Consider the following 26095-nt stretch of genomic DNA (forward strand, 5'->3'; position numbering starts at 1 on the left):
AGCATAGTATTCTGGAGACAGCCCAGTTTGAGATGTGGTGGTAAGTTGTTGCACTCATCCAGCCACCCACTTGCTGTGCATCCTGAGGCAAGTCACTTCGCTCTTCCTGCCTCGGTCCCACCATTGCTCAGCTGAGAGCAGTAAACCCACCACTACCCCTCCCAGAGGCTGCATACAGACCCAGTGAAATAGTGCCCAGGGCAGCCTGAAAATAGTGACATAAAGGGCATCATTGTCATCTCAATGAACCCCATGTGGGGCCACCTTAGTAAGCCCCCTTCCAGCTCATCCCACATTCTAGCTTGTTGGAGGCCTGGAAGGGAGTGACACCATGTGAGGACACGTGACCATGGTCACAGGCAGGTGTCTGGGTTCCAATGGGAGGGGCTGGCCTAAGGGGTTGGGGGTCTCCTGTTAGAACTGGGGGGCAGAGAAGCAGGAGGAGGGAGCTGAGCCTTCTCGGGCTCTGGCTAATAGGAACAAAAAGCTTCTGTTACCTGTGGCCAGGCTGTTTCATCCATACTTGTTAAACCCTGTGCATTTTGAGAGTGCCAAAATCCATACGTTTCCTTTATTCCAACCACACTGCGGTGCTATTATGTAAGGGCTGTGTGGTGTCCAGGAAGCCTCCCGCGGCACAGGAACAATGAGCTTGCGCACCACTGTGGCCTCCACTTCTCCCTTCTTTTCCCACAGCCTCCTAATGCCACCATCATCAGCCTCACTCAGGGAGGGGAACCCTCCTGCTGGGAAACTGGAAGCTCTGTGTGTGTGTGCATGTGCGAGTGTGTGTGTGTGTGTGTGTGCATGTGCACACATTGGAGGATGTGTCAAAAGGTAGGCTAGAAACTCCAAAGGCAACTAGTAAATAGAGGGCTCTCTCATCCCTCTCATCACACACCCAGGTAAGCAGAAGGGCCTCCTGCCCCATTCTCTAGGCCCTGCCAGGGTGTCATCTCCTTCATGGGCCTCCAGGGCCTTAAGCTTGATCCCTGGCTCTTGGACTGGCATGGCTAATGCCCAGCCAAAGGCCAGAGAGAGTAACACTGCACATTTCCTCAGAGCTTGCCCAGTGCTTTCTAAGATTCCATTCCTGCCCTTCATCTTGACAGTCAACTGGAAGGCGGCTGGCCTGCCAGGTACAGGAGGGACTGGGCAAGAGTCACCCAGCAAGTTGTGGGCTCTCTCCAGGCCTTTTGACAGTGCCCCGCAGTATCCTGCTGTGGAAGGACTGGCCTGCCTGGGTGCATCCTGGGGAGCAGGTCACTGCATGATGTCTCTGGCTGTTGATGACCCAGTTGAAAGTGATGTGGTAACGAGAGACAGCACAGTGACTGGACGCTGAGGGCTTTATAGATCCCCAGTGACTTTGAGGCTGAGAGCTGAGTGCTGCCACACTGGCTCCTCGGGCTCCAGGGACAGCCCACCAGAGGCTCACAGGTGTGTAAATGGCACTTTACAACTCTTAGGACAGGGCTGTCTCCAGGAGCTCTGCGGGTGTGGGGGGAATTGTTATCTGAATCTTACACGTGGGGAAGCTGAGTTCAGACAGGCTCAGTGCCTAGGCCAGACCGTGCAGCCAGAGAAAGGCAGAGCTGGGGCTTGCTAGCCCTCAGATCCCCCTCCCACCCCCGGTCCCAGACCCTGTGCCCCTGAGCCCTCCTGGCAGCTGCCTGTTTTCCCAGAAGCAGATGGACAGTTGCTCCGACAAAGGGGCTGTGTGGCGCCCATGCTGTGGTTCCCATGGTAAACCCAGGCCCCTCATGTTTCTAATTACTCCTGGTGTTCTTTTCTTCCTGCAGCATGAGCAGGGCCAGGCTGGGGCATTCTTGTCATCCCTGTCCCCCTCACTTCCCCTCCCCACCAGGGGTCCCCTTATGGAAACTTCTCACACACGAGAAGACTGGGGCCCAGGCAGCTTGAACGAGTCCGAGAAACTCAGGGGTCAGCCAGAAAACCTTTTTTTTTACCAAAATAGTTTTTTTTCAATTATTTAATTAATGAATTTTTATGGTGGGGAAATATACATATTGTATGATTTGCCATTTTAACCATTAAGTGCCACAGTTTAGTGATATTAGCAGCATTCACATTGCTGCGCTATTATCTTCACCATCCATCTCCAGAACTTTCTTACCTACCCCAATGAAAACTCTGTCCCCATTAAACACGAACTCCCCATTCTCCTCCCGCCAGCCCCTGGCAGCCTTTATTCCACTTTCTGTCTCTATGAATTTGACTACTCGAGGTCCCTCATGTCAGTGGAATCACACAGTGCTTGTCCTTCTGTGTCTGGTTTATTTCATTCAGGAGAACGTCTTCAGGGTTCACCTGTGCTGCACCCTGTGTCAGGATTCCATTCCGCAGCCAGGTGGCTTTATGCCTTCTCTTTTGCTCTAATTCTTTGGTTTTTAAACTTAAAAAAGAAAAAAGCAATGGAATCCTCCCCCATCTTTTCCCCCTTCAACAGAGTCTCATACGGAGGTCTAGTAAATACAGCACACAAAAGCAGCAAGGCTCTGGCTGAATTGGGGGGGCTAGAGACCCTACACCCCAACCCTGGCATTCCTGGAGACCCTTCCTGGGGATGGAAGGTGCCTGCATGCCTGGAGAGAGGGGCCGATTTGATTGACTTGGGTCATGAGTGAGAAGCCCCTTGAGTCTGACATTTGGTGTTGAGGGCCTCCCCAGTCACTGCACTTCCCTACTGCCCTCCTGGCTTCCCTCCTAAATGTCCTCTTCAGGTCTTGGGCCCCAGCTAGGCCCCAGGCCCTTGTAATAGGTGGAGGACCAGAGAGAGGCACAAGCATGCTTTGCCGGGGGATTTGGGGTTTCTCCCCACAAACCTCACCCAGGCAGGCTTTATCTGCATCTGTCTGAGTCTCTTCTGGCACCCTCCCAACTCCCCCCGCCCTCAGAGGCCCCAGGCTCCTTCCAGGCTGCCCTGGCCGCATTCTTTTGTGCTGTCACTGGCCGCATCTATATATTGACTCTAGATAGTTCCTTTCCCTTTCATCAAAAATACTTGTCCTGGCCGGGCACAGTGGCTCACACCTGTCATCCCAGCACTTTGGGAGGCCGAAGTGGGTGGATCACTTGAGCCCAGGAGTTCAACACCAGCCTGGGCAACATAGGCAAAACCCTGTCTCTACTAAAAATACCAAAATTAGCTGGGTGTGGTGGTACACACCTGTAATCCTAGCTACTCAGGAGGCTGAGGCAAGAGAATTGCTTGAACTTGGGAGGTGGAGGTTGCAGTGAGCTGAGATTGTGCCACTGCACTCCAGCCTGGGTGACAGAGTGAGACTCTGTCTCAAATAATAATAATAATAATAATAATAATAATAATAATAATAATAACTTGTCCTGGCTTCCATTTTCTTAGCTCCTTGCATGAATTGCGCCGTTATATGAGCTGCCACATTCTGGGTTTATGCATCCCGGGAGTTCTCTTGTTCCCAGGAATTTTATGTTAAGGTGAGACCCCGTGACAGGCAAGGTGGAGGAGATATTTTGAGGTGGGAGCAGCACATAGGGCAGAAGCCCTTTTGAGTGTCCCTCCAATCCCACCTGGCAACCATGGACTCTGCTTACATCAAACAACTGGAGGTTGATCAGGGTTCCAGGCCCTGGGCTAAGGGCTGGGGAAATAGCAAACAGGCTCAGTCCCTGCCTTTGATGAGACTGTACAATTTTGGGTGAGTGACTTAATCTTCTTTTGCTTCCATTTTCTTGTCTATGAAGTGGATGATGATAGCTCAGAGGGTGGCCTGAGGGTGAGATGAGGCAGTGAGTGTGCACAGCTCAGAACAGGGCCAGGCCCGGGGTCATCACAGCAAGCCTCAGCTGCTCTGAGTGTCACCCTCACCTGTGGTAGAGGGGCCTATGGGCTTCTCTTGGCACCTGCTATTAGGCCCCTGGCTTGTTAACAGCCTTGGCAGCAAAACGGTCACCTGCCCTTCCTGTTCACTCTTAGTTCTCTCTAAAGTCAACACACAGCATGCAAGGGCCGGACATTAGTTGGGTACTTTCTCTGTGTCAAGAATCTCTATGAGGTAAATGTTAGGATGCCCACTTAATGGACAGGAAAACTGAGTTTCCGTGTGGTTAAGGAGCGTGGCCGGACAACAGTCAGGATGTGGTAGAGGCCACGGCGTGGCCCTGGACTGCCTAGTTTTGAACTTTGTTCCTGGCAGGTGGAGAGCATAAAGGAAACAGAAGATGCAGCCTCTTGTGGAGATATTTTTGTCAGGGATGTTTGGAAGATCCCCTGATGGGACCTCAGACCACACCTATGCTCTGGACTATTCGACCAGATTTTGTGGGATGTTGCAAGATTATGCCCCTGTGACTTGGAAAGAAATTTCTTTTGGGGCCTCAGTTCAGTTTATTTGAAGTTAGTTCAGCCAGCACTGGTTAATAATCTTTTTTTTTTTTTTTTTTTTTGAGATGGAGTCTTACTCTGATGCCAAGGCTGGAGTGCAGTGGTGCAATCTCAGCCACTGCAACATCCGCCTCCCAGATTCAAGCGATTCTCTTGCCTCAGCCTCCCAAGTAGGTGGGACTACAGGCATGCACCACCATGCCTGGCTAATTTTAGTATTTTTAGCAGAGACGGGGTTTCACCATGTTGGCCAGGATGGTCTAGATTCCTGATCTCGTGATCTGCCCGCCTTGGCATCTCAAAGTGCTGGGATTACAGGCGTAAGCCACTGTGCCCGGCCAAGAATCTTTTATGTGCAGGGATTGTGAGAGAGTCAAAGATGCAAAACCCAGCCCCTACCTCAGGGAGTGGTCAGGCACCTAGGAGGAGGCAGCAATGCATCTTACATGTACTAGGAGAGGTTTGAATATGGTGACTGTGTCAGAACTCCAATCAGCACATGGCCTGACCTTGGATTATTTAAATTGCAAATATATTCATATGAAATATCTGAAAAAGATATATAATATACCCCTTTTAAATTCACATGTTTAGCAAATAGCCTTTAAAGAGAAAAAGTTTCATAAAGCTGAGATGGGAAACTTGAGATTGACAGTTCATGTCATCCCTCTTTCTCTCCCTTCCTTCAACAAGTATTTATGGGAACTCGCTATTTGCCAGGAATTGATCTAGACACACAATGATGTGTGTCTTTCAGTGAGGCCAAGAGAACAGACAAATAAAAAGCAGTAACAGCTCCCTAATGGCTCTGTGTGGAGCATCCCGAGAACCCACAGGAGGGTGCTTCATAGGAGGGGCAGTAAGTGGCTGGGGGGAATTTTCCGGGAGGAAGCAGTGTGGGAGACATGACCTGAAGGGCAGCAGAGCAGTATTTTGTTAGATGAAAGAGTGGAGGTTGAGCTAGGGAGCCAGGGAGAGGTTATCAGGTAAAGGGAGAGACACATATGAAGGCTCTATGAACCAAATGTATGGGAGGTCAGAGGAGGGTGTCATTAATTTCACGTGAGGGCAAAGGCATGAGAGATCAATAAAGGCTTCAGGGAGGAGTTGCTATGTGATGGGGCATTGTGAGATGAATAGGAGTTTGATAAACAAAGGTTGAAAGCACTCTGGGCAGAGGGAGCCGGCAGAATCCATAAATGCCTGGTCTATTTAGCATGTGATGCTCAGGCAACCATGTCTAGAGCAAAGGGTACAGGAGGGTGGGACTTGGCATCACCAAACATCCAAGAAGAAGTTCTGGGGCAGGAAGGCTGCTATGGATGGTGGTGGACTGCACAACAGAGGTGGTGCAGGATAGAGAGGAGGGGTGGGTTTAAGAGGCATTTGGGAAGAGGGTGAGGGGTCTTGGCAACTGCTGAGTTGCAGACATTGAGAAATGAGGCCAGTGGAAGATGGCCCTGAGATTTGCATTTGAGCTAACTGCTCTTCCAGATCGAATGCAGGTTCCATTAATGCTCCAAGGTACGTCTCCTGCACCAAACCATTTATCAATTTATATTGGGGGAGCAAGTTTGAGGTCGTGGTGTCCAAAAGCAAGACAAGGACCCTGCACATGCCCTTGAGTGCCCTAGCTCTAGTTTACACGCACCGTAGTTTCTCCCTTTGCCCATACTACAGATGGGAAAGCCGAGGTTGGGTGGCTGCTGAATACTGAAGGCCACACAGCAGTTTGAGTCAGCACCAGGGACAGAATCCAGGCTCCTGGTCTTTTCAGCCTGGGGCATGTCCTCTAGCACATTCATTCCCCCTGAACACCGTGGAGGGGCAGCGTGAGAAGTGATGGGCTTTTGCACCGCTTTCTGTAAGTCACCACCCAAACTGGAAAGGGAGCTTGGAGAAAGCCCAGAGGTGTCAAATGATCCCTCCATTTGACATATGGTCCAATTGTTCCAGTTTCATTTAAGATGAGGCCAGCAGGCAGGGCCACTGTTTATCAAATAGGAGTTTGATAAACAAAGGTTGAGAGCATTCTGGGCAGAGGGAGTGGCATGAACCCATAAATACACATTCTACTTAGGGCGTGATGCTCAGGCCACCATGTCTAGGGCAGAGGGTGCAAGAGGGTGGGACTTGGCATCACGAAGCATCCAAGAGGAAGTTCTGTGCAGGAGGGCTGCTATGGATGGTGGGGGGCTGCACAAGGGAGGGGGTACAGGATAGAGAGGTACCCCTCCTACGAAGCACCCCCCTATGGTCCTGTCTAACCCACCTTCCACTCTTCCTCCCCAGTGTGGCTCTGATGAACAAGCAGCTGAAACAAACCATATGTCAAATGAAGGGACCTTACTGTCCCCGGGGCTCACCTGCTCCTAATTAGGCCTGGAGTAGGGAGGGAGCGGGGCACCAGAGGGCATCAGCCAGCATCTGTTCCCCAGAGTGTGTGGGTGTTGGGGGCAATGAAGGAAAGGGAAGGCTTGGGGACCTCATTGTCCCTGCTGGGAGCCCCCAGGCCCCCCAACACTCTGATTTTATCCTGTCATATAAGAGTTGCTGGAAACGCTATCATTCTGGCAAGTCACTCAGTCAAGGAAAACCTCTTTAATCTCTTTTGGGGTGCATCTAGTCCACAGGTTTTTAAGCTTATTGACCGTACTTGTCTCCACTTTGACAAACACAAAACCCTCTCCTTAAACTTAACTTGAAATTTAAAAGAACAAATCAATCTCATGAGACTAAGCGCTGGTTTCTTTTCAGGGCTCATATCTTATTCTTCCAGATTCTAAAGGCCTCTACTTACCCTCACACCCACCTTCCCTCCCCGAGTCCATTTTACAGATGAGGGAATAAGTCCAGAGAGGTTAAGTGACCTACCTGAGGTCACACAGTGACGGCTTCTGGGCCTGGCCAACAGCACCACCCTCATTTGTTTCTCTTGAGCCCTTCTCTTCCCACCAGCCCCACAGGGCAAAGTCACTCTTTGAAGCCACCTTCAGAATTCTTCTCCCCACTCCCTGAGGCCCTCCCCACCAACTGCGAAAGTGTGGCCTTTCCAGAGGTGGCCAGTTCATTCAGCCACCCTGGGGAGCTAATGTACTTTCTGAATCTAAAGCGACATGTGACTTCAGGACCACAGACGGGAAGAGGAGTTTGATACAAGGGATCTGTTTCAGGGCCCATTCAAGAGATGCCTAGAGGCTGTCCTGAGAGGGTACCCCTTGCTAAACTCCTACCTTCAGAAACCATCTGCATGGCTGTCCTGCCCCTGGCGTCCTTGGCCCACTGGGACGTTGCTGCCAGTGGCTGTGCTTGCTGGCTTCATCTTAAATGGAACTGGAACGTGAGAGAAGAGATGAGGCTCCAAAGGCAGAGGCCACCCCACCCCCAAATCCCTCCCAACTATTAGCCTCAAAGTTTCCCCATCCATGAGCTCTGCTGTCGGGTTAAACTTTTTAGAAACTGCCCACCCAGTGGGGGTGGAGTGCAGGGGCCTTGAACCTCTGCCTTCCTCTCCATCTTCGTGTCTCTGCCTTGGCTTCCTCTGCTATAAAATGGAAGACTGGATGGCTCTCTGCTGCCTTTTGGCTGTGCCAGTCTCCTCTCCTGTGGCATCTGGCACAGCTGGTGCAGAACCTGGGCTGGGGCCTGGAAGGGCGTCTTGGAAGATGGTGCCCACGGGGGCTGTTGGCCTTTTCCTCTGGCGACGTGGGGAGTGTGCGCAGGGGACATCCAGCGGGCAGAAGGAGGCCCAGAGGAACTTGCTTAAGGTTTCTTTGAGAAGGAAGTGACAGTAATAATGACAATAACAACATCAAGAACAAAGCAGGAATAGTTATGAGGGGCGCTTGCACAGTGCTTGTGGTGTGCCAGGCATCGTTCTCAGGGCTCTACCTGTGTGAACTCTGACCCAGGCGCTTGCATTTCCTCAGGTCCTAGTGCTTCATCCTTCAGAAGCTGCTGCCTTAGGGAGTTGCTGAGCTGGTCGCTGGGAGGCTGGAGAATCTCCTATTACTGGGAGCTGGGAGCAGGGACTTCTGAGGTCTCCAACCCCCAGTATCTGAGACTCTGGAGCCTCGAACCCAGCCTGCGTGATCTGGGCTGTCTGCTTGTGAGTGGCCTGCTAGCTAAGGACAAAGAGGGGTTGCAAGGCTAGTGCTCCCCCAACCCCCGGGGCTAGGACCAGGTGCCCTTCCTCCAGGTCCCCATCACACTCGCCCCAGCCTTCCTTCCCAAGTCTCAGCACTGCAGTGGAGAAGGAAGCCCAGGGACAGAGGAAGGCTACACAGAGAGCAAACCCAGCCCGGCTGGAGTTCCTTCTCTCAGAAGCACATTTGTCACAGAGAGCACCTTTGACTCCAGAGTAGGAACGCATGCCTCATATCCTTTGGCCATGTGTGGGAGTGTGGGGGAAGCCCTGGGCATGCCACAATACTGCGCCTCAGTTTTTCTATCTGTAAAATAGGGACAAGGCTATCTCTCTGCCCTCCCCATGGAGTGAGACGGCAATGCTGTTCTGAAGCGAGGAGGCATTGCTGTTTTTGTCGGCCAGGCATTGGGATAAGGCCAGGCACTGCCTTTGTCTTCTGTGGCCAAAGCCTGATTTCCATCCAGACTTGCTGTCCCCTCCGTGGTCTCTGAGGAGTCAGGTTCTGCCATGTGGGGCCACAAGAGCAGGTTCAGCCGCAAGAAACAGTGACCCATGCCAAGAGAATTTGGTGCTTCTCTGCTCTCTCCCCGCTTCCTGGGCCTCACCTCTGCAGTCAGAGCCCATGTCTGTCCCAGTTGATCACCATCTATTGCTCACCCAGTGCTCTCAGGGACATCCGTTGAGTCCCTGTTTGGTCCTTCTCACGGTCCTTCTATTTCCAGAGAAGCCTCCTGGAGGGAAAAACATCCTTCAAGACTCTCAGGTGGCCTGGGCAGTGGCTCACACCTGTAGTGCCAACAGTTTGGGAGGCTGAGGCGGGAGGATTGCTAGAGCCCAGGAACTTAAGACCAGCCTGGCAACATAGTGAGACCCTGTTTCTACCAAAAATAAAAAAAATTAGCTAGGCATAATAGCAAGTGCTTGTAGTCCCAGCTACACTGGAGGTTGAGGTGGGAGGATCGCTTGAGCCCAGGATATTGAGGCTACAGTGAGCTAGGATTCTACCACTGCACCCTAATCTGGGTGACAGAGCGAGACCCTGTCTCAAAAAAAAAAAAAGATGCTTAGGAATAAAACTCCAAAGGTGGGGTTTCAGGCACCGCCGGCGAGCAGGTGTCTTTGGAGAGATGTGCGACTCCCTTGCTCTCTGGCACGGGCTTTGGCTTAAGCACCCACAGGGCCTCCCTTCTCTTAGGTCTCAGGGGTGAGATACTCCGCAGGAGCCCCACAGCAGTGCCGGGAGATGGAACTTTGCAGCTGGAGCAGGCTCTCTTCCCTCCTGCCTCAGCCTGGGCATCTGTAGAGCCAGGTTGGCTTTGGGGGCTGGGCTCTTAAATTAGAGGCCATGAGGGTTTCAAACATGGCAAGGTCTGGTATCTGAACACTTGGTTGTTGGTAACACCCATCCCTCCTGGACGGCCTGTCTTCTTCCCCTCCTGCTGAGGACAGGTCCCATGGAGGCAGGGGTTGCTTAGATCTGCATCTGGGGAGGAAATCAGGCAGTGCAGGAGCCCATGCCTGGCCCATGCTGTCAGACCCTCATGGCCCACAGGCTCTGTCCAGCTTCAGATTTACTACATAGCTCAGAGCCCTGGGTTGGTCCTGGCTGGGTCTGAGTCTGCAAACCTGTGGTTTTCAGAGATGAGTTGTTTACCATTTTCTTTTCATCACAAAGAGGAATCCCTCCCCTTATATGCAATGAATGTTTTAAAAATCAATACATTCATCTAGTGTCAGTCTCTTATTTTCTCACTGCTTATTTTACTTACTACTGAGAGTAAAACCCTACCTGCCCCATGAATCTCAGCAGGCTCAGTTAGCCTTGCATGACTTAAGTTTCCCGTTTTCCCAACCATCCTCTGTCTATTGTCCATCTCCTCTGATGTCCACCACAGCCCCGTGAAGTTAGGCAGGTGTGATTTCCTCTGTGTGCAGGGAAAGAAAGACAGGCTCATGGAGTGTCCCTCTGGGTGAAGAGGCAGCAGACTGAGGGCCAAGCCTGGGTTCTTAAATTAGAGACTATGCAGGTTTCAAACATGGCAAGGTCTGGCATCTGAGCAGCTTGGTCACTGGCGGCACCCATCCCTCCTGGACTGTCAGAGCCTCGGGACTGCCAAACACCACCATGAGCTCATGTAGTCCCATCCCCTTATTTTATGAAGACAACATCACACTCTTCTTGGCATGTATTAATACTCACTCCCCCCACCCCCTGGGTCTGGAACCTCATGCACCCCCTAGCCTGCTGGGCCAGCTTGGCCAGGTCATGGCATCCATCTCATGCCTGCCTTCTTCTCAGCATGCTGGGCCAGGAGCAGGCCAAGGGCCTAGCCTAGGCCGGGGTAGGTGCTGGTTGGGTCAGGCGGACATGGCCAGATGATGGCTTCCAAAAAGGGAGATGCCGTCAGGCCCCTCCCACCCAGGGGAGGCAGTGGGTGTTGGGGGCTGAAGACAGAGAGGGTCAGTCCAAGATGGCATCAAGTCAAAATTTCAAAATGTGAAAAATACAATTTTTCTACAAATACCTAGTGATTTATGTAAGTTGCTAATGAGGGAACCAGCAGGATGATGCACCTGGTTCGAAAGCGGATGTAAGGAAAAATACGTATATATAAAATATGTATACACACACATGTTAATGAGAAAACTAATGCTGCTAAATTAGACACAAGACTAGTTAATGTCTAGCAGGACAGTAAAACCATAACCTTTGGTATTATATTCTCCATTGGACAAAAATCCTTGGCACCATGTTGGTTTTCTCTGTTTTTTTTTTTTTTTTTTTTTTTTTTGAGACGGAGTCTCACTCTGTCACCCAGATTGGAGTACAGTGGTGCGATCTCGGCTCACTGCAAGCTCTGCCTCCAGGGTTCATGCCATTCTCCTGCCTCAGCCTCCCGAGTAGCTGGGACAACACGCAGCCACCACCGTGCCTGGCTAATTTTTTGTATTTTTAATACAGACGGGGTTTCACCGTGTTAGCCAGGATGGTTTTGTTCTGACCTTGTGATCCGCCCACCTTGGCCTCCCAAAGTGCTGGGATTACAGGCGTGAGCCACCGCGCCCAGCCACCGTGTTGGTTTTATAATGATAACGACTAACTTTACAGAGTCCAGGCTCTGCTCAGTAGTCAGTCCGATGAAGTTATATCTTGCCATGGAAGGCCAGTGACTCTTAGGGAAGTCTGTCAGACAATGCTGTAACATGACTTTAAAAGGACACACAGTCCTCTTTCTGTATTATTTCAAAGTTTTGGATATTTTTTCTTAACAGCAGACAGAGGCAGTCGGGGTGAAACTGTGGAATTCTAGCCAGAGAGCTCAACACAGAGATGGTGAAGACAGAGTTGGTACAGCAGGGCTTTTACTGTCCAAGACCACTTCCCCGGCCGTGCTTCCAGCCCAACCTCATCTACTGGGCCAACCCCTCCCTCCATCTAGAATTCCACTCTGGTTATTAAGACCACCTGGGCACTGGAGTCCCAGGGGGCTGGGATGCCCAAGGCCTCACCTGGTGCTCCCCGTAGTGTCCAGTCTTCCCGAGGACATGCAGGCTGTTGTGTACATGTATGTGTGTGTGGGGGATTCTTGATACTTCTTCCTTCTTATCGCAGAGATGCTCTTCTTCAGAGATCTGCCCCTAGCTGGGGCTTGGGAGGCCCCTCTTTCTTAAAATATATCTGGTGGCGACTTTCTTTCCTCCCCTGAATTCCTTGCCCTTTCCTTGAATATTTCCCATGGATACACACCCCATGATACACACACCACTTCCACCCCTGCCATATGGACACACACATAATGCCTCCCATATACCCAAACCTACTCAGATTCCCTGGAGAAGCAGCAAAGCCTCGCAACAGAGAGGGGACTCATTCCCTATCTCCCACCTCTTTCCACTTGGGACCATGGCCAACCCATTCTGCACTCTTGCATGAATTAGAAAATGGCCCATCATGGCCAAGCACAGTGGCTCATGCCTGTAATCCCAGTGCTTTGGGAGACCAAAGTGAGAGGATTGCTTGAGGCCAGGAGTTCGAGACCAGCCTGGGCAAAACAGCAAGTCCCTGTCTCTACAAAAATAAAATAAAACAAAATTAAATATAAAATAGAATAAGAAAATGTCCTGCCTTTTCCCTGATAGATACAGCCCAGAGCCAGGGCACACACACAGCTGGTTCAGCTCCACTCACTTCTTGATGGTCACCTTTGTGCCCGTAGACAGTATCTCTGTTCCCTCCCCCTCAAAGATTTCCAGAGTGGTGTGCAGGGCTCCCTCTCAGTTGGCAAACCTTTTGACATCTCCACGGGAGATGGTCCAGCCAACTCTGGTGTATATTCTCAGAGATCCTGCTTACCATGCTGATGCCAGCTCTTGTCTGTTGGGTTAGAGAATATGTTTGGTTGGGTGGTGTGATGTCAGGGGCCAGGAGAATCTTGTCCTGCCTCACCAATTACAGGGTTGCTTCCTGGGCCTCAAATCTAATTGCACAGAGATGAGAGCTCTCCTGGGAGATGAAAGTGGTGGCTTGTGAGGACAAGTGGGTGTAAATGACTGATAACAGATTGTTTTGTCTGGAAGGAAGGACTTGCATGTGCCTGTGCATGTGTTTGTGAGTGTGCGTGTGCATACGTGTGCAGGGAGGGATTCTGAAGAGGAAGGTGTTGCACAAGGATGTCCAGGTTGAAACCCAGGAGCTTTTCCAGGGTGGCTTTGCTGACTCTAGTGGACAGAGAACAGGCCCTGGAGCTCCAAATCCCCCAGATTCTGCTCCTGTCTGCTGATAGGTAGAAGCAGGAACAAAACTTACTTTGAAATGCACAGACAGAAAATCTTAACACAAGCCTCACAGCCCCTGATCTAGAAGTGTCAGCTGTCACCCTTTGGAGCATGAACTGAGCCCTCACCAGCTCTTCCCAGAGCTTCTGTGCCCCTCCCCAGCCTCTTGCTCCAAGCCTGCACTTTTGGCAGGACCCCCTTGAGGCAGTTAATTAATAAATCCGTGTTTGCTTTTATATTGGAAAAGAGATTTTTGCCCCCTCTGTAGGTGATAAGTGTTTCAGCTGAGCCTGGTGAGGTATCTGGGGCTGGAAGAGTTGCTTTTATTAATACATGCCAAGAAGACTGTGATGCTGTCTTCATAAAATAAGGGGATGGGGCTAGATGACCTCATGGCGGTGTCTGGTGGTTCTGATGCTCTGGCCCCACAAACCCCTTGTCTCCGGAAGGGAGTTGCTTCCAACCATCTGGGCCTCTTTCTCAGCTGTTTTGCCAAAAATAAAGTATTGGGGTTCACCCTCAGTTTTGTGAGGCCTTAGAAGCAAATGCCAAGGCCCATCAGTCCAGGGGCCATGTTCTCAGGGAAACGCTGTTAGCTACCTACCATGCCAGGGTTTCTCTACCTCTGGCTGCCTCATTGCTTACACTGGCGAGGGAGCTGAATGAAAGCCTTCTCTGCACATACAAAGATCTGTAGACTGTCCGGCACCCTTCTACTCTTTAATCATCAGCATTGTCATCGTCGCCTTCATCTCTGACATTTGTACAAATCTGATGGCTTACCAGGTACCATCAAATATATAGTCATTTCATTTGAGACACAAGCTTCCCTTATGGTGGAGCTGGGGCAGGTGTAAACTTCATTGTTTTATAGGAAGCAGAGGCAGAGGGGTTAATATAAATTTTTTTTTCCTAAGGCCTGGTAAGGACTGGGGCCAGAACTAGAATCCAGGTCTTTTGCTAAGCTATCTTATGTCTTGACCTCCCATCAATCCATCCATCCATCCATCCATCCATTCACCCACCCATCCACCCATCCACCCATCCATCCATCATTCCATCCGGCAGATAATTATTAAGTGCTCACTTCATTCCAACCATGTAGATAGCTATAGAGTAGTGAACAAAACAGGATCTTTTCCCTTTCCCTGGCAGCTGTCCTTTCAGTGGAGATTCTCTTTTTGGGACATGGTGCTGTCTTTATAGGTAGGAAGAACTGTGGAGCTGGACATGCGGCTCTCAGAGGAACATTTTGTTTTCACTTCTCATCACTTCCTCCTTCCTTCTGCCCACAGCAGACAGGATTTAGGTCATTTTGGGAGTCCCCCACTTTCTGATTTCTAGTACCTTTGGCATCATGGGCAGTGTTTGGGTGGCGGAGGAGCAGCTACTCCTTTTGGCGGGGGACACTGACATTCCTGGGCACTGCTGCGTGCCGCTGCTGAACCAGGCACTTGGCCAACACTCTCATCTAATTCATTCCTCACACAGTTCTGAGGGGCAGTAGACAGGCTGGGTAAAGAGGCTGAGGAGAGTGCGCCGGGCCAGGGAAGCAGTGATTTTTGGTGGTCTCACAGCAGTGACACTCTGACATAGCTTGTCAACAGAGGGCTACAGTCTGTTCAGCTTAGCAGACAAGTTTCTTCATGGCTTGTTCTCAAACTTCAACGTCCAGCTGAGGCATGCATTAAAAAAGGCAGATAACCAGGCCCCACCTCCAGAGAGTCCCATTCAGCAAGTGGGTGAGGGGGTTGGGGATCTGCATTAAAACAAGCCCCCATCCTCCATGATTCCAGTGCAGAGCTTGGGGAACCACTCTGAAGTAAGGAAAGCAGCTTTTCCTTTGGACAGTGCAGGCCTTTGGGAGTGAATCCAGTACAAAAACAGCATTAGCTCTGAGGACAAGAAATGTGTACAGAACTTGCAATATTCCAGGACTAGGGGAGAAACTTGTCCCAACTTTAGTGCCAAATTCCCCTCCAGGCTGTGCAAAATGTGGAAGTCCCTGTGCTTCCCGGCACCACCTGGGTGTAGCTCTGGAGGGCAGGAAGCAAGAAAAACATTCCCCACTTGGAAGAAGTCCAGAGCTGGACATACAGACCCGTGGAGGGTGCAAGGGCCCCTGAATGGGAACAGACCAGAAACCACAGATAGCTTCAGTTTGGAAGTCAAACGCTGGGAGGGGAGAAGTTTCCAGTCTTCATCATCGAGGACTGCTGAAATCCCAGGGTCAGCTCAGGGATCTGTGTGCACCCAAAGCAGCCTCTTGAAGCAGAAGGTGACCTTAGGGGTTATTTAGTTACAGGGACAGCCAGTGCAGGGCAACGCAGGCTGCCAGTCCAGCTCTTGGGACTGGGGCAGTCACGCCTAATCAGCCGTGGCAGCTGTTCCTTCAAGCCTACAGGCAGCATCAGAATTCCTCTGAACAATCCCCACAGGCTGGGGATTTCCAAGATTCAAGCTGGCACTTGCGTTCCAAGCAGGCCTCTTTGCCATTCCCCATCTAGATGAACACCCTTATTTGACACACAAAGAGTATACAGCTGAGAGAGAGAAAGTGGCTTACTGAAGGTTACATGTTTATTCGGGATTACAGCTGGGAGGTGAAGGGAGATAGCTACATAGTAAGATGGCATTTTCAAGGGGTGTTTGGGTTCCCTGGCTAAGTAAGTTTGAGAAATCCTGCATGTAATACCACCTCTAACTCGAAGATTCACCACTCATACAGTATGCAAAAGACTTGGAAAGGTTGCAAACCTGGAGAAGTTGGCGGGAAACAAAACAAAACAAAACAAAAACCTTGTTTAACTTTTTCAACTTTATAATGTTTCCATGCACTTCTTAGATACATTTGATCCTGGGACCCTTCAGTGACCTAGCAGCTGCTCAATCCTGTGGAACAATTTGTTCCTGAAACACATGTTGGGACCTGCACTTTTAGCAGGAGATCGGGCAGGAAGACACACACAACTCTGTTTTTGTGGTGCACCTTGGCCATGATCAAGGGCGCAGGAAGCACACGGGGTTGGCACTGAACCAAGCTGCCCTCAGTTGGGATCTGGGGAGCGATGGACCTCTGTGACTTCTTTTCACTCGGGAGGTTTAGGTTCCTCAAGACACGAAGAAGGGGCTTGGGGCTGGGCATGGGTTTACTCACCAATCCTAGACAACAGGAAAAAGCAGCTTTTTCAGAAGGTGGGCTCAGGATAAATCAAAGCAATTTCCATTTCCCGAGTGAGGTGTAAACATAGAGAACTCAGAGGTGTGTTTTTGTGGAGAGGTGGGTGTGGGTGAAAATTTCACACCCCACTTAGGGGCAGTTAAAAACAGACCTAAGAACACAGAGATAAAGAAAAAAAAAGACATGAAACATTGAAGCAATTGCCATGAAGCTCATGTACTTAACTCTGTGGCTGTTTATTGGATTTCTTTAATAGCTTATTGACTCTTGGTTCATGAGGAATTCTACCAGAATCAGCGTCCTATCTTGGCTCAAGGTCCACAACAGATTGGGAACAACTATTGGAGGGGGAAGACAGGCTTAGGGACCACAGAGCTGACAGGTGAGAGGAGTGGGCACATACCCATCTTGTCTCATAAGTCACCATCAGGTAGTGAGGACCACAAGAAAACAGGGAAACATCCATTGTATTTAGTCACCGCCGAAGGAACCAGGAAAGTTAAGTGCACGAGCATTTAGGAAAGGTTTCCAAACTGAAGGATAGAGATTCAATGGGTAAATTTCTGTTATAGAGAAAATTCACTTATGTGCATCTTTCCCAACAATGCTGATAAATAAAACATCACTGTAAGTTCTAAACACACTGGATAAAGTCCCACTGGACAGACTCACACTGTTATAGGAAACAAAGAGTGTCAGGTCATCTGGTTCGATCCCTTCATTTTTTAGGCACGGAAGTATATGTAGGAGTGAGAGGGACCCCTGGCTCAAGGCCCACAGCTGATGAGAGCAGAGACAGTCTCCCACCCTGCTCTAGAGTTTGCTGTTGTCAGGGGCAACCGTGGGGGTGGATTATTACGCTTTCCCCAGCCCAACCCTCATCGCTTCTCCAAACCCAGACTTCCAGACTTCAGGGACTTGGGCCCACCCGGGGGCTGTCTTAGGCCCCTACTAGATTTTATTCAAGCCAGAGCAGCTCTCTCCAGGAAGTGAAATGGTCATTTCTTCCCTTTTTTTTTTTTTTCAGACAAGGTCTCACACTGTCACCCAGGCTGCAGTGCAGTGGTGCAGTCTTGGCTCACTGCAGCCTCGACTGCCCAGTCTCAGCTGATCCTCCCACCTCAGCCTCCCCGGTAGTTGGGACTATAGGCACGTGCCACCATACCCAGCTAAGTTTTGTACTTTTTGTAGAGACAGGGTTTTGCCATGTTGCCCAGGCTGGTCTTAAACTCCTGAGCTCAACTGACCTGCTATCTTGGCCTCCCAAAGTGCTTGGACTATAGGCGTGAGCCACCATGAAATGGTCATTTCTAACCAGTGACCAGAGGCTCTGTTCCCCAATTCTTCCCCTGGGTCTTCAAAGCCACTCTGGCTTCCCTGCCTTCTGCAAATATGCTCCTCTCCCTCTTCCTGACCTCCCCACCCCAACCCCTGTGGGATGAGCCAGGCTGGCAAGTCAGGTGGGAGCTGGGCCGATTCCTGCTGGGACCCTCACCTAGGATGTCCTGCTCCTCCTTCCCATCACTGTCTAAATCACCCCATCTTTCCAGGTGGTGAAGAAGCCTCACAGCCATCCCCAACATCTCCAGACCCTGTGACTCTTCCTGCCCGCTGGGTGTTGGTGCAGGAATGGGGCATTGTGGAGATTAAGCCAGAGTTGGGGGCTTGAAGGAAATTTTGCTGACTTCATCAGCCATCCTTGGCCTGACAGCCAATGACAGTGTTTGAAGACGGGTCACTGCTTCTATGTCTTCGGGTAGTGTGACTCATTTCTCAGAAGATGGGCATATATATTCTATCTATTTTCAGTGGAACTCATATTTAAAGCTTGTGGAGTTCCAGCTTTGTGTGAAAAAAAATACTAACCCTTCTCTGAGTGATAGAAATAAGCCATTTTCTCTTTTCTTTTCTCTGTAGGACAGTTAGTCCATCAGCCCCCATTCAGCAGCATTTACGGGGTGTGGAATATCAGGCTAAGGAGATACAAAGGAAATGTGGGAAGGCGGTGGCTCAGAATCCTATACTGGGCTGGGCTCAGGTTCCAGTTGCACCACTTCTGAGCCGGGCACCCTAATTCTTGGTGCTTCATTCTCTTGTCTGTAAAATGGGGATATTAATGCCTCATGGGGTGTGAGGATCAGATGAAACAATGGATAAATCACTTGAGGAAGTACTCAGAAAACGGGAGGAACTATTCTACCAAATGGGATATTTATTGACCTGCACCTCTACCATCTATAAAAGGGTGGTCATTGGGATTCTTGAAAACAGCAAGTGAAATGGAAATTCTGCACATTTAATAATGATGTAAAAGTCTGCCCTTGGGTCTGAATTGAACTCTGCTTTTGCTGGCTGGGTGGCTGTGGAGAGAGTTCCTACCCCATGGGTCTGAAGACAAAATGGCACCAATCGCCTCCATAAACAGGGTTCGCCACTTCGCGATTCATCACTTACAGTTTACAGGTCACAGAGCACTTGCTTGTGGGTTCATTTCACATGAGTGATCTCGCTTAGTCTTGAGGTGGGAGGCTGGGGTTCTAGACTCAGTGCCTTCACCTGTAGCGGGTGACCTGGGGTAAGCACCTGAACCACTCTGTCCCATGGGCTCTCTGTTGGCCAAATGGGACAACATTACAGCTCTTTCAGGTTGTCCTGGGAATCAGAGACGAGGCCTAGTACGGCGCTGGGCTCACCGTATGCTCTCAGATCAAGGGAAAGGACACTACGGTTGTGGTTGCCGCTATTCCACACTCAGTGTCCTCATCCGTCATGTGTGTTGAACCCACTCTGTGCAGCCGCATGTTCTGTGGGAAGCCTAGAGCTCCTGAGGCCTCTGTGGGGCAGGCCCTGGTCGAGCAGGGTAGTTTGCACAGCCAGGCTTTCCCACCTTCCCTCACCCTGAGCTGTTCTGCTTGGTTTGGTGACATGTTAAAATGTTTGCACACCACTTACCTGGTGTAAAGGGCTTGAGACATGTCAATCTCCAGTCAGCATCCTCTGCTCACTCACCCTTCCCAAGCTCTGTGCCACAAACACACACACGCACACACACACACTATACAATACATCCACACACATAATACACAACCACAACACACATATAACACACGTACAGACCACATACCCTGCACAATACACCCCCCATACGCAACCTATATACACAGCACACACACACTTATACACGTACACCATGCACACAACACACACGCACATGACACAATACACACGATACACAACACACCACGTACACACATACCACACATATGCACACAACACACACACCATACACAACACCACACATAATGCATACAACACACACACCACACACAATATACACAACACACAACATACACACACCACGCATACACACACTGTGCCCAGCATACACAATATACACAACAAACACACATGCACACCACACACGTGTACCACACACATGCACACATACTGTGGTCATCCTTGCCTCCAACTCTTCCCCATCCTTTTCCCCTCTCACCTGGTCACCTTACCTGGCCTTCACCTTAGATCCGCCTCTTGCCCAAAGAGACCTGGATGCCCCCCGCTCCCTGAATGCTTGAAGGAACATTTAATTAGATTCAGCTCAGGGTTCCCTGCTGTGCAGCTTGTCCTGGTGTCTACTCTGTAAGCTCCCCCAGGCTAAGGCCCTCAGGGCTCTCTTTTGGTGGCTTGCTGACCACATTTGGCGGGAATGGACAAGAACTCCGTATTTTATTGTTTGCCAGCTCTCAGAGCCACTCCAGGAGTCTCTGAAGGCTCCCTGTGGCCAGAGCCCCTGTCCTGCCAGGTCAGTGGACACGGCTCAGGAGGAGAGGCTCTAGGGAGCCCTTGTCCGGGGTGATGGGTCAGTTCATGGGGAAGACCCACGGAGTGAGGCCAAGGCTGGGGGACACTGGGCCAGCCTCGGGCTGAGGGTGACACGGTCCTGTGCCTTGTCAGTCTCTCCCCTCTAGGTGCCAGGGCCCTTCATTCAGTTCTTCAGTGTGCCCCACCAGGTACCCAGCCCGGACGGGGCCTGTGTGAGGAACACGCATGCAGTGGCACCGCTCCTGCACCCAGGAGGACAACACGCCTGGGTGGAGCTGGACCCTTCAGTGAGATGACCTCCTGGTCTTTGGGGAGTGACTCCTAATCCTGCTACCCTCTGGATTCCAGCTCCAGAAACCCAAGAAACACCATGGAAACCCAAGAAACACCACCCTGGAAGGGAAATCGGCAACCATAAGGCAGCCTCCTCACCTCATTTTGCAGAGACCCAGAGGGGCCTGGGGATTTGCTCACAGGCACACAGCTACTTAGTGGCAGGATGAGTCCTTCGCAATGTGAGGAGTCACTTCCTGCTGTCTGAGCTTCACAAATCCAGACTTTTTCTGATCAGATTTACTGACATCGTGGGTCTGTTTTTAAAAGCAACACCAAGAAAGGGCATTGTGATATGAATTCTAACTTCGCCAAGAGGTTATGACCACTGGTTTCATCCTGACAACATCCACTTAAGTTTGCGGAAAACTTTGTGGGGTGACTGTTCCCAGCTCTTGTTCTGGGCCGGTGGAGAGCAGTCTCGAGGTGTGGGGTGCATCTGGCCAGGCCCTGCCTGACAGGCAGACACCTTCCCGCTGACCACCAGCTCTCTGTAGGAGGCAGGCCTGAGGGCAGACGCCAGAAGGGTGCGCTGTTTCCTCTTCTGCCCAGGGCTTTAGAAATGGGGCTGGGAGGCTTCCTTCTCTTTCTGCCAGAGCTTCACACCCTGTCTGGACGCCCCCCGCCACCACCCCACCCCGTCTACATAGGACTGGAGCTGGCCTTTATGCTGTTTAATCAGCAAAGTGTAAGGTCTTAGGCCACTAAGGTCTAAGGTCACCCCACCCCCAGTTCTTCTCAAACCTTGATGTATCTTCCACATGCCTGAAACCTTCCACCCAGGGAAGTCATTTCCCAGTATTCAGGGACATTGGCTACTCTGCAGGCCAGTGGGGAGAGAGGCCAGTAAGTAGAAAGATGGTGGACTCACCTTTTGGAGAGCCTGTCAGGTCATGAGCACTGGTCTTGCTCTGCTGGGCTCTGGAGTGTGACAAACCTGGGTTCAAAGCTTGCCTCTGCCACTTCGTGGCTCTGTGGTTACTTAATCCTTCTGAATATTAGTTGATGTGAGGCTTACAATAGTGCCCACTGCCTGGTGGGGATCCTGCGGGATTCCGGAGGGAGGATGCAGTGGGGCTGGCCCCTGGCATCGTGGGAAGCAGGTGCAGCTCGCCTTAGGTAACCCCAACCTTCCCTGTTAGCTTCCTGTTGCCCTCGGGTACCGGAAATCCTGCCACACACCAGACTCTAATTTCCTCCCTCAAGAGCCTTTTCACTTGGATGCAAGTGACTAGGGATGATGAGACAGATGGGGTCCCCTGCCGAGGGACAGACTTTACACAGGGCAAAAACAAGGGCCTGAAGGGACAAGGTGCCTGCCTTGATTTCACCATGGCAGAGGAATCCTTCTGGGGCAAAAGCGAGAGCCCTGGCCTGGGAATCTCTAGTTGCGTCCCAGCTCACTGGTCACATCCTCTGCCCAAGACAGAGAGAGCTCCCTCCTTCTAGCTTGCCAGGTGTCCCTGAAATGTAATTGTGACGGGGTTCACTCTCGGAGATGACACGGCTCTCCCCCTCCTCCTGAACTGTCTGTTGCTTGATGTCTAAGGCATCTCTGGAGATGTGCAGTTCTGCGGGTCACGAGTCTCCATCCTCCACCTTCCCCCCAGCCAGGCTGAGTGCCCACTCTCATTCAGCATTCAGTTCATCTCTGCTCACATAGCCACAGAGGGGAAGTCTCTGCTGAGGCCCAGATTGGGCAAATGGAATACAGTTTCCCCTGGTTTGAAATACATTCATAACAAACTAATGACCCTGGTGAGGTTACTTCTAAATTGGCTCTGATAGACTCCTCCAAACAAGCAGGAAACCTACAGCTTTCCTTCATGTCCACACCACTGTTCAAGGACGACTGTGGATCCTGATAATGGTCCTGAGTGTTTCTGCAGGATCCAAAGGCTTCCTGAATAAACAAAGGAAGTTTGCAGGTATTTTATTACAGGCTAGTTCTTTGAAAATAGATGCCCTGGTAGAGGATGCAGAATAACTCTGCAAACCTGGAACATTTGACTAACATGAACTTTCACATATGTGGGGCTTTGCTCCGAATGTGCTATAATGTCCATGCAAAGCCTCATGTAGCCCGTGGAGACAGCTTCTTTCGGACCAAGAATCTGCCAGAAACTCAGAAGTGTCATACAGGCACCCCCTCTCCTCGCTGGAACTCAAGCTTATGCCTGAAGTCAACGCTGACTAGCTGGACTCCCATTTTATGGAGCTATGGGGTGGAGGGATTAAAAGATGGAAGTTGAACCAGTTATTTCCAGTACCACGTTTGCTATTAGTACTTTCCCGTGGATTTCCCAGGAAGGGTGCAGGGGTCCTTGAGCCCACGTCTCCAGGGAACTGGGCGATCATCTCCATGGCTGCTTACCACAGTGCCAGGGACTGGCCCAGAGACTGGATTTCTTTACTTTGTCACTACTGACATTTTGGGTAGGATGATTCTTTGTTGCAGGGGCTGTTCTGTGCTTTTTAGGGTGTTTGGCAGCATTCCTGGCCCCTCCCCACTAGATGCTAGTAGCATCCCTGCCCTGGTTGTTGAGAACTACTTCTGTGCATATATCATCACACGTAATCCTCATGGCAGCCCTTAGAAGAATCAGCTTTATTGTCATCTCTGCTTTAAGGATGAGTTTGCTGGGGCTGAGTGATATTAAGTAACTCATCTGCAGCAGCTGGGACTCAAACCTGAGTCTGTATGGCCCCAAAGTCCAGGATTTTACCATAATTCCAGCTGCAGGGGATAAGATCTCATTCACTGTCTGGAGCTCCAAGGAGCCCAGGATCTCAGCTGGTGTTCACCTGGGAAAATGCCTAAGCTTGGGTTTGGGAGAAGTGAACAAATAGTCATGCCCAATGCAAGGGTCTCAACCTAAGAATTCTCTTACTTCTAGAGCTTTCTGGGGCCAGGTGGTGATGGGAGGAAGGAGTTGAGTAGTGAACCACAATCACTTATTATTGCTTGCCATTCTATGGGAAAGCCCAGTAGTTCTTCCCATCTCATTTAGGCTCATTGGGGCTCACTCAGACACATGTGGCTTGCTGCTCTTGGCTGGGCTCTGTCACATGGCCTTGGCTGGAATGACCAGGCAGACTTGGTGTTGTTCTGTGTGGTCTCTCATGGTCCAGCAGGTTAGCTCAGCTTGCTCACATAGCAAAGGCAGGAATCTCAGAGACAGAGAGGCCAAGAGAAATATGCAAGACCCTTTGGGGCTTAGGCTTGGAGCCAGAACAGTCACTTCCACCTTCTTCTATTGGCCAAAGCAAGTCACAAAGCCAGCCCACATTCAAAGATGGGGAAATAGACTCTACCTCTTGACTGAGAGAGCTGCAGAGTCACATCACAAGGGAGCAGAAGTGAAGAGGAGGGAATGGAGGCCATTTTTGTAGTTGTTGTCTCATAGTGCTCATCTGGTCTTCTGGCTCAGTTCCTGGAAGCTCACGGCCCATCAGTGAGAGAGAGAAGGGAAGCGTTAGTGGGTTCAGGCTCTTGCAGAGACATTCTACCTGCCCAGACACAGAGCAGGTCTCCTGTCACCTCTCAGGATGGTGAACTCCATGACAGTATGGGCCTTATTCATCCCTGAGTCCCAAGACCTAGCAGGTGCCTGGCACACAGTAGCTTTTCAGATAATAGTTGGTAAATGTGAAATTATTTCAATTTGTTTTCTTGAACTCAATTCAGTGTAACTTGATTTCAGTGATCTTTGGTAAGTATCTACTGTCCACTGAGCTCAGCCCTATCGAATCCAAGGGAGTCAGAGATTTTGTTCACTTCTCGGCCTGGCTGTCGGGACCATGAACCAAAGCTTAGGCACAATTGATAGGGGACTGCAGAGAAGGGACACCAGCAGCCTTCATGGTGCTGGCCATGTCCACCACACCTATGTCGGGACAGCTCAGGACATCCAAGGAAGGGCGTGGTGGGGCCCTGTCTCTGGAAACTTTTCCCAGGTTCTTGGCATGACGTGGGTTGGGTGGATTTTCCGCTAATTGTCCAACTGGCTCAGGTCAGTCACATCCAGCGGTGCCTGGGCAGCCTGGGGGGTTCCCCTTTCCTTTGCAAGCCCAGTCGCTCTGGAAGGGTGGCCTATGGCTCCCTTCTACCGCAGTGCTGGCTGTGCGAGGGTGGCCCAGATTCTTAGAAGCAGGAAGCTGCCTTCTGTCAGGAGTCCCTGAGGTTGGCTTCCCCTGGGCCCGGCCTGGAACCCAGGCTTGGTGTTGGCTGGGAGGGCCCTGCCGGAGGCATCCCCTCTTTCTGCACTCCAACTTGGAGGAGGAGGGTTGGCCTTAGGTAGATGTCATGCCTCTCTCTCATCCCTCCTTCAGCCTTTCCTAGGGTCAGGAGTGAGGACTGGGGGTGGGAGGGGAAGTGAGATTCCTTCCAGATCAGGAAATACAAGACCAGTGTATGTGGTTTCTCAGTAGGTGACAGAGCAGAGATTATATCAGTCACTAGGAACAGGGAGGGTGCCTGTGTGTGTGTGTAGTCATGCTGAAGTGTGAGGGTGTGTGTGCATGTGGTGTGTGTGTGTGGTCATGCTGAGGTGTGAGGGTGTGTGTGTGTGTGTGGTCATGCTGAGGTGTGAGGTGGTGTGTGTGTGGGGTCATGGTGGGGTGTGTGTGTGGTCATGCTGAGGTGTGAGGGTGTGTGTGTGTGTGTGTGTGTGGTCATGCTGAGGTGTGAGGGTGTGTGTGTGTGTGTGGTCATGCTGAGGTGTGAGGGTGTGTGTGTGTGTGGTCATGCTGAGGTGTGAGGGTGTGTGTGCATGTGGTGTGTGTGTGTGGTCATGCTGAGGTGTGAGGGGGTGTGTGTGTGTGTGTGGGGTCATGCTGGGGCAGAATTGTGTGTGTGTGTGTGTGTGGTTATGCTGGGGTGTGAGGGTGTGTGTGCATGTGGTGTGTGTGATCATGCTGAGGTGTGAGGGTGTGTGTGCATGTGGTGTCTATGTGTGGTCATGCTGGGGTAGGAGGGTGTGTGTGCATGTGCGTATGTGTGTGTGTGGTCATGCTGAGGTGTGAGGGTGTGTGTGCATGTGGTGTGTGTGTGTGGTCATGCTGGGGTAGGAGGGTGTGTGTGCATGTGGTGCGTATGTGTGTGTGTGATCATGCTGAGGTGTGAGGGTGTGTGTGCATGTGGTGTGTGTGTGATGATGCTGGGGTGCGAGGGTGTGTGTGCATGTGGGGGGTGTGTGTGTGGTCATGCGGAGGTGTGAGGGTGTGTGTACCTGTGGTGTGTGTGTGTGGTCATGCTGACGTGTGAGGGTGTGTGTGCATGTGGTGTGTGTGTGAGATCATGCTGGGGTGGGAAGGTGTGTGTGTGGCCATGCAGAGGTGTGAGGGTGTGTGTGCATGTGGTGTATGTGTGTGGTCATGCAGAAGTGTGAGGGTGTGTGTGCCTGTGGTGTGTGTGTGTGGTCATGCAGAGGTGTGAGGCTGTGTGTGC

The 26095-nt window shown here is 51.0% G+C and overlaps 1 protein-coding gene and 1 long non-coding RNA gene across 3 annotated transcripts in view; one reads left to right on the forward strand and one right to left on the reverse strand.

The window, feature by feature from the left end:
- ARK2C (arkadia (RNF111) C-terminal like ring finger ubiquitin ligase 2C) overlaps positions 1-26095 on the forward strand; it is a 129559-nt gene that overhangs the window by 38538 nt on the left and 64926 nt on the right. The window lies entirely within an intron of this gene.
- LOC109025229 (uncharacterized) lies at positions 15873-17311 on the reverse strand. The gene is made up of 4 exons (XR_002004444.3): positions 17161-17311; positions 16892-17021; positions 16465-16639; positions 15873-16064 (listed from the first exon to the last, which is right to left on the reverse strand). It is a non-coding gene; the product is annotated as an uncharacterized lncRNA (long non-coding RNA).

This window comes from Gorilla gorilla, chromosome 17, assembly GCF_029281585.2.
Source record: "Gorilla gorilla gorilla isolate KB3781 chromosome 17, NHGRI_mGorGor1-v2.1_pri, whole genome shotgun sequence".
In the NCBI taxonomy this organism is placed as follows: domain Eukaryota; kingdom Metazoa; phylum Chordata; class Mammalia; order Primates; family Hominidae; genus Gorilla; species Gorilla gorilla.